Consider the following 13,665-nt stretch of genomic DNA (forward strand, 5'->3'; position numbering starts at 1 on the left):
GATTTTTTTCCATTCCTACACTTACGCATTTATTCATATAACCACTCACATATTCACTATTCGTTTATTGGGAAGTTATCTGTCATTCCTTTTGCTGAGTCATGAGAGTATAGAGATGATTAAAACATAATCTCTTTCCTTTTAGAGAACACAGTGTAGCCAGGGAAAAATATTGGTAAACAATAATTATAAATCAATGTGATTAGCTGCATAACAGTGGTACATGTTAGACACAAAAAAATATTTGTGGGCTAAATGCATTGTTCTTCAATTTTCAAAAATTAGGGAGAAGCATATATTTAAAGATCAGTCATTCAGATAACCATGCTAATTGTTACCATTTTTCTGGGCTTGGAAATACTATAAGTAGACTGTTTTAGTCAAATTGTATACAATAATTACGTTAAAACTTCTGGGGAGGCAGGTACAGACGCCCAGTGGAAAGCATAGATTTGGAGAGTAAACATGTAATTTAGAATATTCCATATATCCACCCTCTCCTCCAGCCCTATATCCAAATTCACTGACCTGGCATATGAAAGCAGATTTTCTTTTCTACATACAGTATAGATAGCTATAGGCATTAATAAAATATTTGTATAGAAATCTTATCCAGATCTGAGATAAGTACAATCCTGATGTCATGAATTCTTCAGACAGTTCTGAACCAATCATAATCATATAGGTTTTCAAGTATAGCCATTTTGTGAAATGAAACATTTAATGATCATACACACCTTGGCTGATTGTGTATTGAGAGTATATACTAGTAAACATCACATCTGTGGCCCATTTTTTCATTTATTATACTCATAAACCTTGACAACATTTAATATCTGCTTGCTATTTAATAACATATAAAATTTTTCATGATATTAAACCTGTAATCTGGATTCTCCGGCCCTGACATCTGAAACCTAAGTGCTTAGATACCTGGTGTTATATGGATACAGTGAAAAATTGAACACAGCTTCTTGAAAGAGCTATCAAAAAAGGATTCATTTTGAAATAAGTAGTTATGGCATGGCAGATAGGAAGAATATCAACTTTTGCCTCTTTAATGTTGGCATGAAATAATATAATTAAAGTGATAAAGTACAAAATGTAATTCTCTTGCTTTCTTTAAAAGTATTATTTTTGTTGGAAACATCACAAAACAAATGTTTATAAGATAATTATGTGTTCACCAAATGTTCATACGCTCATTAAATATCTGCCTCTGTGGAGGAGTATAAACATGTGCCGTTCTCATGGATAACTGCCCATTTTAGCCCTCACTTGGCAAACAGAATACAAACAAAGTGTTTCATGCTTAGCACGCAAAACAAAAAAGAACAGAAAGTTATATAGGCCTACAAGCAATGGATTTAACCTTTTAGTTTAAATAGCCTTAAACTTCCCTCTTTCAAAAAACAAAGGTTTGATCACAAGGAAAAAGTGACGGATAGACAGATACCACAGCACCTTAAATTCATTTTGCGTGCATAGACTTTCTTCTCTTCAATGATTCTGTTCTATCCAAATTGGGACAAACATTCCGTTAAGACAAACCATGCTCTTATAGAAATTATCTACACTAGTTGACTTGATGGGCCAAAAATGTTCAGCTCATGTATGAAAGAGTTTTACAATTTGCTTCTACTTGAACTTCACACACATAAAAACAAAACCAAAATGAGGAAGATTGAAATCTGTACCTTAAATGTTTTACTTATTTTAATGTATGAATTTTTAAAAAGGTAACATTCCTTTCAGCAACAATATAGTTGAATTTCAGTAAAGCAAGAATATGAAAGTAGATGCATTCTCTATGTACAACCATCTTTTTTGCATTTTTTGCATTTTTAAATTTGAATGTCCCAAAAGGCATGGCTAACTAATAATACTATCAATCTCATTTTACCCATTTCATTTGACACTATATATAGCAGACACTGTCCATTTATCTCCTTTGTGGGCCTCTTTCTCTTTCTAAATTCATTCCACACTCAAGGACAATGATATACAGCTGTTTTCCTCCCACATATGATTACCACGCCCCATGAGGCTACACTGACAGAGCCAAGAAAAGCAGAGGGCTGTGTACTCATTGAGTTAAGTGAATGACATCACACTATCAGTCAAGACAATTCAGGCAAGGGCGAAGTGTTGGGATTTTCCAAAACCAACAAAAAGTGTGCAACTGTTCTATAAACAAAGCTGGGCAGAGTTCAAAAGTTGAATTGTGCTGGCAATGATTACTGTAATCACAAGGCATTCCTCAGCACTCGTCATAGAAATAAACCATAACAGTCACAGCATCTAATGTCTCTGGCCATCATCTAGTGAAAGATTTCACTTGCCATAGGTGCAGAAGCAGAAAACCCATCAAATGAGTGACCAGGAAGCTGGGCCACTAACTTCAATTTTCTCTGTTTCTTTGAACCACATGCTCCCAAGAGTTCCTGACTGGTGACAGAGTTAGACACTTAGTTGTAGAGTATCTACTCTGACACTAATATCTTATACATTATTGAGAGCTGATTATTAAAAGGGTACTGATTCTGAGTTTTAAGCTATTGTCCATTGACCAGAGTTAGGCAGTCACTTCAGACAGAACTATGGGCAGGTTCTTATAATTTTAATGCAGCACCTATTTAAAGGTATCAAATTTATTCCTCTATCAGAACAATAGAGCCAAATTAATTTTGCCCACTGATTAATCACTTAGCAGTCATGCTCTGTTTCACCACAAACACAGACACATAAAATGCATTCATATCATCACAAAAGTGTAATGGCACAAAGGGAAAGAGTATATATTATAGCTGCTAACAATATGACTTTGAATTTACTTCCAGCTCCTCCCACATGTAACCTTGAGCAAGACATTTCCTATCTCCAAGCATCATTTTCTGCATTTTAAAATGGGTACAATGCATCTGCCTCTGTGGAGTAAAAACATGTGTTGTTCTCATGGATTACTGCCCATTTTAGCCTTCATTTGATAAACTATACAAAGTGTTTCATGCTTAGCAGTCAAAAAAAAGGACAGAAAGTTATACAGGCCTACAAACAATGAATTTAATCTTTCAGTTTAAATAGCTTTAAACTTTCCTCTTTCAAGAAACAAAGGTTTGCTCAAGAGGAAAAAGTGATGGACAATAGATACCACAGCATCTTAAGTTCATTTTGCATGCATTGGCTTTTTTCTCCTCAATGATTTTATTCTAGGAATTTTTCTGTCTAAATTGGGACAGATATTTGTTGGGGATTAAATTATACAATGCAATATAGTACCTACTAAATTGGAATGTACTAAACACTCAAAAAATGCCACCTAGTAGTAGTGGTGGTAATATACGTGGTGGTCTACATATACTATGATACTCCACTCACCAAAATGTGGAAATTGATCTTTCTTTCCTTGAATATGTGTGAGCCTTACTGATTCGCTTTTGTTAAATAGTATATGGTAGCAATGATGCTATGAGATTTCTGGTGTTATAAGAGGCAAATACAGCTTCTACTTTGCTCTCTCTCTCTCTCTCTTTCTCTCTCTCCCTCTCTTTCTCTCTTTTACTGCATGTCCTTGGAATGTATACACTGCCATATATATATATATATATATGTTCCAGCTGACAGCCCCATCAAAGGTTTCAACCTACAGCCAACATCGACTGCCAGACATGTGAATGAGACATCATATGATTCTAGCCTTCGTTCAGCATTTAAACTTCCCTTAGCTGACACCAAGTAGAGCAGAAATGAGTTGTTCTCTCTAAGTCCGTCCAAATTGCAGATTCATGAGAAAAATAATGTTGTTGCTGAGGTTAAGCCACTAAATTTGAGAGTTGTTTGTTAAATAGCGAAAAACAAGTGGAACATCATCTAAACAACATGGGGACTTAACCATATCTCACTTGATGCCTATAACAACTCTAAAAGACAGATATGATCAGTAACTCCTTTTATAGATTTGGACAACTGAAATTCAGAGGCACTAACTACTTTATACCACATCACTTAACTAATAGGTGATGGAGTGAAATTTGGACTGAATCTTTGTCCTATGTGACAATACATAGGATTCCCCTGAGATTTTATTTTCTTTCCTAAGACAAGTTGATATCATATTTGGTGATCACACCTATAGGACTCCCTTACTTTTCTTCCCACAATATTTATTGACACTCTGCAGAGAGTTTGGGATACAGAAAAAGATCTACTCCATCAAATAGCTAATTATCTAATAATAAAGATGGTTAGAAACTTATGATTAATTGAAAGCCATAGTTAGCAAAAAATGGCAATGACACAACACAAACCAATAGCAAATATTACTCTTGGAGAATCACTAAAGAACTGGCAAAAATAGTACAACTACATGGTAGAAATGTTCGTCAGGCATGAGGAGAGTTGCTTGGAGCAGATCATGGGTCAAAGGATGAAATACTAAAAAAAAAGAGCTTTCATTACTTCTATCCCTGGGCAACGGGAACAGTACAAAATGGACAATTTTGAACTATACAATGGGAAACAAATGACCATCCATGGGAATAAATAGACATTTTATAATTGGGGGTGGTAAGTAAAGTAATATTAATAATTCAGGAAACTACACACAGTGGAAAAGACATAGAGGGCAAAGACCAGAAACTTATCTAAAATCCTATTAATATACTAAATACACACATAGCAGTATAATATTTTTTGAATATGAACTACTGCTTTCTTTTCTGCCTCTCCCTCCTCCCATCAGGTTTTTGACCTTATGCGATTTTGACCCAATGAAACAGTGAGAGTTAATAAAAGTAGCTATCCTTTATGGAGAACAAACTATTAAGCAGGCACATCCTTAGTGGACTTTACATTCATTATTTTATTTAACCCCAATAACAGTGTTCTGATGGAGGTATTGCTAGTGTCCTCATTTTACAGATGAGGGAACTGAGCCACAAAGGTTCAGAACATTGCCAAGGTCAAACTGCCCTTGGTGCTTGGTGGAGATGGGATTGGAACCCAGGCTGTCAGTCTCTAAAGGACATCCTCTTAATCTCTAATTTATATTGCATTATATAAAGTATTTACTCTAGTGTTAATATCATTAGAGGACATCACGAAAGATTTTTTAATATTCTTCTAGATATTTTATGGAAATCATGCCAGAAATTCTTTATATTCTTTCTCAGAGTGAGCATGGATTATGTCCATGTCTTTTTTTTTTTTTTTTTTTTGAAGCGGAGTCTTGCTCTCTCGCCCAGGCTGGAGTGTAGTGGTGCGATCTGGGCTCACTGCAAGCTCTGCTTCCTGGGTTCACGCCATTCTTCTGTCTCAGCCTCCCTAGTAGCTGGGACTGCAGGCGCCAACCACCACGCCCAGCTAATTTTTTTGTATTTTTCTAGTAGAGACGGGGTTTCACCGTGTTAGCCAGGATGGTCTCAATCTCCTGACCTCGTGATCTGCCCGCCCCAGCCTCCCAAAGTGCTGGGATTACAGGCGTGAGCCACCGCGCCCAGCCATGTCCACGTCATTTTATCTGTACTTTGCTGAGCGTATAATCTCAGGCACCTGGTATTTGAAAAGTACACTTTCATAATGATAAATGGATGTTAGCTATAATCAATACTGCTAATCTAGGGTATCTTGTTGTATAATTAGCAATCTATTTATGTGTAAAATAGTTTCTTTATATCTCTACTGTTAGAATACATAAATATGAAAATAATAAGCAGGAGGTAATTTTAAGTCATACTACATCAATCCTGGAAATATTTTCTTTAGGGAAATGTTGCATTTTGCCCATTGAAAGCCAAATGACTTTGTGTTGTCAGTGCAATACAAAGAGTTATTCTTATTTTGTATTTTTTCTCAATATGTTATCAAGCATAGGAGTGTTTATAAGGCAGAGATTTACAGAGCTCATTGTCAGCTGGATTTAAGCTTATATGTCAACTGGATGCATTTTTATCACTCTAGTGCCTATATAGTTGATAGCTGTAGTCAGATAACAATAGAAAATAGTGCTGGCAGGCATACGATCAAGCTAGGCAAGTTAAATCTATCTAATGAGAAAGAATTGTCCTCTGTGAAGTACTTAAAACATTAAACCCAAAACAATGAGTTTTGTTAGTTTGAAAACCAAGCCAGCACTGCAGCAGAGTGGCTTCACTAAAACAACCCACAAAACAGAGTCTCAAACCTTTGACCTACCTAGAACAACTCACTCTGCACCTCTGCCAACATAGGGCTAGCTAGGGTGATGTCAGGCAGGGTGGTAACAATCCCTTAGCATTCTGTGACCATTCCACTCCCACTGGGCTCCACCTCAACCACAATTACCATAAATAGGTGTGACATCCTTGTCCTTTTATACTGAAGAACCAAGCTTCTTGGCCACAAGGCTAAGGCAGGGCAGAGACCGCAGTGGGAAGGGCAGGCACAGCAGACTTCTGATTTTTCACTCCAACCCCTTGTCTTGACTGTAGAAAGCTCCTTGGTGCAGGAATAATAAAGGTAACTTTGAAGAATTCAAGCCCCACTCCTAGTCATCCAACAGTCCCTTTTGTAAATGCTCTGGGAGTTTTCTTGTTGTTATTCATGCCTCCAATAGCTTTCTTCTCTCCTAGAATATAAGCATGGTACATCTTTTCTTTTTTTCTGAGCCTGCATGGGTAAGAAGTTTACTCTCTGAGAGGATAGATTAGCGCTCAGCAAGCAAATGGCCACTTATTCTTTGCTAAAGACAGTAATCGCAAAAAGAAAGCTTCCTGTGGCACTGGAAAGAGAATGGTGAAAGAGGTGGTTAAATTTAGGAAAAGGGGTATAAATAGCAAACAACCACCTGCAATATAACAAAAGATTAGTATGCTTTTCAGCAATGTAACTATTAGATTATATACATATCAATTATTCTCTGTGTTTCTTAACAGGAATTAAATGTTAATCCCCAAAGCATGATTTTTCCCCTGTCTATCTTCTTTTCTAGCTGCAAGTCATAAAGGCTATAGCAAATGGATAGCTCTTTTGCTACTGTATTTTTAAATGTCTATTACACATTATATATTAAAATGCTTTCATTTAGAAAAATAAACTTTATGCTGCATTTTTCTTTCAGTCTCAATCAAGATTCAGCCTTTTACATTCCCAAACATTATCTATATCATTGCATCTGGTGATTACATTTTATTAACTAGATTTTTTTCTTTTTACATTTCTGTCCTACCAGATCAGCTCAAGTTATTTCAAATGAGAGGTTTAAGCATTGCCGGTACCAGTGACATCATGGTTACCATAGAAATAAAAATCTAGCAACAATAATACTAGGTGTCTTTCTTTATCAGCCATGCTGCATTGCTGGTGTTCAAATCTTCCACCCAGGGGTAAAAGCTCAGAAGCTCCCTGTCATTACATAACCTATACTGTTCCAAACATTTTCAGAGTTTAAAAGGGAGAAGGAAAAAAGCAGAATATGGGGTTATTTATATCAAATCTGTCAACTCACATAATTAGTCACAGGTACTTCAAACCTCTAAATGAAGATAAGATAAACCAAACATACACTTGAAACCTAGAGACAAATAAAATCTCCATTACATGGTATAAATGACAAAAATCAAATACTGCATCATAAATTACATGAAAAATTACAAGATTCCTAGGCATGAAGGCTTTCTGCCTTTTACAAACTAGTTATAGATTCCTTTTTATACCATTTTCATTAATGTCAGAAAATGGGACTATACCTTTAGAAATTTCCATTTTGAAAGCAAGAAAAGGGCTTACTCTGGGCTGTTTTTCACTTGCTGCTTGAACTCTTATGGCAAACCATCTGCTTTTAGACTGAATAGCTAGGTGTTTTCTGTCAGCTAAATTTGAGAGACTAAACATTACTGTCAGAAACCAATTACTCAACCTGACTGTGGCCTGGTAATAGTCAGGTTGCTGCTGACCTTGAAATAACCACATATTAATACATACTCTTCACCTTACTCTGTTTAACAAAATGCAACATCAAATCATTTTCGAAATTTTAAAATTCTACTTTATTTTCTCACTGTCTCCTTCCCCATCTCCCTTGCTCTCTCCCTCCCTCTTATCCTCACTCTCTCTTTCTCTCTCTTTCCAAGAAAAGTTGTGGCTAGGATTAAGAATGATTTTGAAATAAGTTTTAAACTTGCCAAAATCTCCAACCAGCTTCCATAAATTAATGACTCTTTTAGTAATCAATAACAAGACATGATTTACCACTGAATTCCAACACTTTTGATCAATCTTCGGTTGCCACTATCTCTACAACTTAGTGTTGCAAAGATTTACGGCAGTGGCAAAACTGCTTTATTGAAATACAACATGAACTTAATTAAGTACAATCCTGTGCAAATTACAAAGGTATGTAATGCTATAATTAATGTAATTAGAGGGAAAAATTGATTGTCATTATAAATACAATCAGAGACACTTACATTATTATATTCACCACACTGATGGGTTTGTTGTTTATCAAACAGGTGCCCATTTTAACAGCAAAATTGGCCAAAAAAAACAATAAAGCAAAACAAACAATAAACAGGGTGTTGTTTGAATGATTATGACAAACTCTAGGTAGCAACAAACATATCACTGTCAATCCATTAATTTCAGCCATTTTCCTGATTAATTCTGATCACCACAACTGGATCAATCAAGTAGTGATCATCATTGATCACTGAGGCAATATAAAATGAATGAATTGTTATTTCCATAGACCATTTATTTCGTGCATATTGACAGAATAATACTCCCTCCGATCCTCTGGATATGCAAGGCTAGCAAACAAATGGTTTGCCATTCAAAACACCATTTTACTTTGTCAAAGCCAGATAGATCAGTTGCCATATTAGTATAACCATATTAAAAAATCTCAGACTATTTCTATAAAACAGCAAGCCTGGCTGTGAAAAAAAATGAAAATTTTACTCACGATTCTAGTCTGACATCATGTAGAAAAATCCAAAGCATTTTTCTTAATTCAAGCAAAAGCAGTGGTTGGTTTAGGAGTTGTCTGTATCTGGAAGCCAGGAAATATATATACTTGAATGGAGGGTTAGAAAAGACAGCTCATAGATAAATGGACTCTAGCACACATGGTGCAGATGAGACAAACCTGAATGATTTTGAGGCATGGATATTGAAAATGAATAAATCATCAAATAGTCTACTAAATTTTCTCATTAAAATGAAAGTAACTGAAGACCAAAGTAGCTTGAAGTATGCTATGTGTATCTGCACCAACATCATTTTGAAGAGGCCTCAAAGGAATAAAGAAATACCACAGGATCCTTAGGAGGGTCACAAATTCTACTGGAACTGTGGGTTTGGACTGGAAACTTCAGAGTAAACACAACCACCTAGTTTGTCTCTCTGTATGTGTGTGTGTGTGTGTGTGTGTGTGTGTGTGTATGTGTGTGTTGGGGGAGGAAGGCGGGATCTATTTCTGCTTCAGGTATGCTCCTAAAGTTGGAAAATACCAGATGTCCTAAAGTACTCCTAGAGATTCAAATTTAACTAGATTCTTGTTGTTTATTTGTTTCCAAAATAAACAGCTTTTCTAGAAAGGTGATTTGAAACTTACCAATATACTCAGATATATAACTCTTACGTATGAATTAATTAAAAGATAATAAATTTAGAGCACTCAATATGAGAGCATTTTGATATTTTCAATGCCTTGAAAAGAAAATTCGTAATTCATCTTAACATGTTAATACTAGTGGTTTTCAGCCCCTTTCAAATTAGGAGAAACTGCATCACCATTTATTCCGACAAAATTGAAAAGGGTAGACAATGGCCTTTAATCTATCCCTAAATCAGAGGACTTCAAACTTTTTTTTTAACCTCAACATACAGGAAGAAATATGTTTCACATTGTGATCTAGAACACGTGTGTGTGTGTGCGCACATGTAAAACTAAGTTTCATAAATCAATATTTACCCTAAGTATATGTGACGCATACTGATGTTTTCTATTCTATCCTATTTTACTCTTTAAATATGGTAGTTGTGATGTACTAAATTGATTATATAACCCACTAATAGTCTTCAATTGCAGTTTGAAAAGCACTAATCTAGATCATAGTGGTTGTTAAGTTTCCAAAAGCCTTAGCTGCCACTGCCACCCAGTTGCAGCATCCATGGTTTCTTATCTCTTCCCCAGGAAGAACTACAACCTTACGTAAAAAACAAAAACAGAACACACACAGTAACTGATCCTTAGAGATGACAAATGTCCTCAATCACTTCAGCTAAGTTTCAAGTGTTCAACTATGGTAGCTGCTTTGCTTTTGTTGTCCCATCACTGTAATTTCTCAAGATACTTTCCCTCATACCCCAAGTTATTATTGAGGTGCTGCTAAATCTCAGATGACGCACCAAATAATTTTTAACAGCAACCTTACTTATTGCATACAGTGGGATTCTTCTATTTCCACCATTTGTTTTCTTCCTTGGTTTAATTAAAATGTGAATCACTTAATCTTTTGCTCCTATAAATATAGTCATAGATTCAAGAGGGCTGTTTTGCTTATGAGTTCAGACACAGGCAGTGTTAAATACTGGCAGATGGAAAACTTGATGGTAGCCAGGGAAACACACTTACAGATGGCTCCCAACTAGCCTACCAAAACTTGGAGAGGAAATTTAGCAATAGCAAAGATTGGAATGGCTCTGTGGTTATCCTTGCTGGCAAGGAGTGCAATGGATTGCAGTGTAACATGATGCAGCCAAGGATATCACATTAGTAGGAATGAGACCAGATTTGGAGCTATGATTCTAAATTGCTGATGTCGACATCCAACTGGCAAGTAGCTAATGGGAAAGTTCATCAAACAAAAGAGAAACTATGTTATTAACATTGCATAGGGCAAGCTATCATTATAAGTAAGGCTTTTTCTCTTTATGAAACAGATTTGTTTCCAAAAATGTGGCTGTAAAACTAATTAATGTAAAAGCTTATTAAATCTTTTCTATTGGTTCCCATGATAAAATTTGAGATGAGTCTCCATAAAGAGATATTCCAATAGAAAAGTTTTGGCGACTAGCTGAGTTAGTGCCGTGCTTATAGACCAAATAATTTGTTACCAGAATAGTATGATTTAGAGGAGCTCAAAAAACTCTGCCTGCTCCAAAGAGCCTATCCCATTGCCTCCCAGTAACTACCATTATAGAGAGGCTTCAATAGCATTAGAAAAGGTCTTTAATCAAGAAAATAAATATAAAATAACTATGAAAAGTTATGTCTCCAAGGAGTGAAACGTCTTTAATTTGAATGTTTAATTCAACAAACATTTATTTATTAAGCACCTAATATGTTAAGCCCTTTTCTTGTCACTGAAAATAGAGATTTTAAAAGTCCTCTTCTTATAAATATGCAGGATTATCCAATAATAGATAAGAAATATCTGTATGTAATTGTGGAAAGTAACTGGCTTAAGAAGGAAACACATAACCTCTTTATTATGCTTCCTCAAAGTTTGAAAGCTCATTTAAGAAGAATTCAATGCCAGAAAGATGGAGAACTCTAAGCTTGTGGACAAAGGAATGTTGAACTGGTTATCTGTGGGATACAGTTAGAGTGCGCCTATGGGAAATGGGCATCGGAAGGAGAGCTACATGTAATGTTTTATCATTAATGAAAATGAAGAAGCTCTAATGTACATTTATTAGGTTACAGTTTTCTAAACCTTTTTAAATATACTTTTTTTTAGGTGTCAGTTCTGGACCTAGATAACGTTGGGCCAGGTATTTAACATTTCTGTGCCTAGCTTTCCTAATCTGTTACATGAAGATAATATTATGTATTATCCACCTAATAAGATTATTGTGAGAATGAAATTGATAGAAAATGATTAGATTGTTCTGGCACAATAAGTGTCATGTAAACATTTCTTCTTATCATCACTACCACTGCCACCCACATCATCAAACAAGTAAGAATGTTGTGGCTTTTAGAAGAGTTATGAAATTTGACCAGAGTCACAGTATTAGCAAGAGGTAGAGCTGGGATTTAAATTTCAGTCATTACAAATTGTTCTTTTTAATTCTTTATTCCTATTTATTGAAATATAATGCACTTATAAAAAGTGAAAACATAAAAATGGTACAGACTGACACTTTTTCACAAATTGAATCAAGAAACACAACATTGTCAGTAACCCAAATCCTCCCTATGCTCTGTTCAGTCACTTCCTCCCCTGAACTATATTGATTCTAAAATAGAGGTTACTTTCGCTTGTCCTTGAACTCAATTTAAATAAAATGACATAGTATCTATCCTTTAGTGTCTGCCTTCTGAGGTTTATCCATATTGTTGATTATAGTCTAAATAATTTATTCTTATTGCTCTAGAGTACTGCATTATATGGCTATACTACAATCTATTGATCTAGTCTACATTCAGTAGGCATTAAGATACTTTCCAGTTTGTCTGTTACAAATAAATCTGCTTTGAATATTCTATTATAAATCTTTCAGCAAACATGGGTATGGATTTGCATTGGTGATATGCCTAAGAGTGGAATGGCTGGGTCATCGCTGTGTATATGTTTATATATGTTCATATATAATGGCAAAAATGCTTCAAACAATTTGTGCTTCCACCAGCAGTATATGTGACTTATAGCCATCCCATATCCTTTCCAACACCTGATAATTTCTATGTTTTTCTTTTAGTTATTCTGGTGGGTATGTACTGGATTGCAGTGTGGTTTTAATTTACATTTTATTGGTGTAGGTCTCCTTGAGATGTAAGTCTCTGTTTTAGCTGCTGCAGTATACCATCTCAAGGCCTCTTCTCCAAATTCATAAGCCACGTTGGGAGGCAACAGATGGATTATGATTTAGAATCAGCTTAAATTCTACCAGACAACTTGACTGCTAAGCAGGAAAACTGAGATTGAATCTCAACTATATTCAGTCATGCGTCACTTAACGATGGGATTATGTTCTGAGAAATGCATTGTTAGGCAATTTCCTCATTGTGTGAACATTATAGAGTGTACTTATACAAACCTAGAAGGTACAGCCTACTACTCACCTAGGCTGTGTGGCATAGCCTATTTCTCCTAGGCTACAAACCTGTACAGCATGTGACTGTACCAAAAACAATAGACAACTATAACACAATGGTAAGTACTAAACATATCTAAACATAGAAAGGGTACAGTAAAAATACAGTATAAAAGATAAAAAACGGTTCACCTATTCAGGGAAGCTTCATTATAGGCTTATAAGACCACAGTCGTAAATGCAGCCCGTAGTTGACCAAAACATCATTATGCAGCACATGACTGTAGAGTGGACCAATTGAGAGACTGGTAATTGGTGATACTGAGTGTTGGAAATCCAGAGGATTGGAAGCTACATTGCCACCCAGATCACAGCAGATATTGAATTTAGGGCAACGAGATTTTAAGCCTCAAACTAAGTCTCTTGCTCCATTTTCTGCCTTGGTCAAGTTTAGGTCCAGGACTGAAGTTGCCCTGGGACCTCTGGATTAACATTAATATATACATCTGGCCTTTTATCAGCATAGAACTGGCTGGGGATCCCAAGAATATTGGAATAAGATGAGATTGAAAGATTAACTGGGCATGATGCTTTTAACCAGAAACCTAACAGTTAGAAGAATATGCCACTGGCACAGCTGAT

This window comes from Gorilla gorilla, chromosome X, assembly GCF_029281585.2.
Source record: "Gorilla gorilla gorilla isolate KB3781 chromosome X, NHGRI_mGorGor1-v2.1_pri, whole genome shotgun sequence".
Classification (NCBI taxonomy): domain Eukaryota; kingdom Metazoa; phylum Chordata; class Mammalia; order Primates; family Hominidae; genus Gorilla; species Gorilla gorilla.